Source organism: Phytophthora infestans, genomic scaffold (assembly GCF_000142945.1).
Source record: "Phytophthora infestans T30-4 supercont1.118 genomic scaffold, whole genome shotgun sequence".
Taxonomy (NCBI): domain Eukaryota; phylum Oomycota; class Peronosporomycetes; order Peronosporales; family Peronosporaceae; genus Phytophthora; species Phytophthora infestans.
Genome location: NW_003303641.1, coordinates 209,906 through 211,145, shown reverse-complemented (window position 1 = coordinate 211,145; position 1,240 = coordinate 209,906).

Genomic DNA, 1,240 nt, shown 5'->3' with positions numbered 1-1,240 from the left:
ATTTCCGATGACATCCTTCGTACACAGTCGCGCTGAGGGAGGCCTCAGCGGCGCTTGAAATTCACTTGAAGCATCTGAGGCAAGTCTTCCAAGTGATGCGCGGAAAACAAGCTGTATTCCCAACTTGAAGAAGTGTATTATTCTGCGCGCCGGGAGATTCCCGGTGCTTGGGCTGCTTTGTGAGCCAGAACCGCGTTCGCGCCGACCCCGAGAAAAGTGTCGTCGATATGTGCGTGGCCTACGCCACAGAATCCCCACTGAACTGCGTCAGTGGCTGGGTCTCGCAAATTATCTCCACAAGTACACGAAGAATTACGCCGGATTGATCCAGCCGCTCTCTTCGTTGTTGAAGAAAGATGTGTCGTGGTCGTGGACTTCCGCACATCAAGCCGCCTTCGACTCGGTGAAGAAGAGTCTCGCCGAGGCCCCAATCCTCGCGCTCCCGGATGACTCGAAGCCTTTTCACGTCGTCTGCGACGCGAGCGATTTCGCCATCGGCTGTGCGCTGATGCAATTCGACGAAGAAGATCGAGAGCGTGTCGTAAGCTACCAGTCTAGGCAGATGAAGCCGGCGGAGCGCAACTACCCTGTTCACGACAAGGAGCTCCTTGCGATGCGCTACGCTCTGATCAAGTTCAGAGTGTACTTGTTGGGTGAGGATACCTTCGCGGTGTACACCGATCATGCATCGCTGAGGACAGCGATGAAGAGTCCTCATCTCTCCCAGCGGATGGCCCGCTGGCTTTCGTTCTTCTCGGAGTACAACTTCGTTGTCCACTACAAACCCGGCAAGAACAACATTCTCGCCGACGCTTTGTCTCGGCGTCCCGACTACGACCCACGCGGTGCATTGGGTCGACAAGCTTTGCTGGATGAAGACGATGTAGACGAGTGTGCCACGTGTGAGGCGTCAGGCGTCAACCTGACGAGCGTCTCCCCGGTGATGCCACTTCGCGACGAGATCCGAGCTGCTTACGAACATGACTCGACGTGCTCCAGTATCCTGAAGCATCTCCGCTCTCCCAGCGCCGACACACTGGGAGCCCTTTCCCGCTCTGTACGAAACAAAATCCACCGATATCGTCTCGAGGACGAGCTGCTGGCGTACAGCATCGACAACTTCGATGCCCCACGTGTCGCTGTCCCTTATGACCCCGATCTGCGCTCACGGATTATCCATGAGTTTCATGATGCCCGCTGGGCGCTCATCTCGGTCGCGAGAAGACGTTTGCCGCTGTGA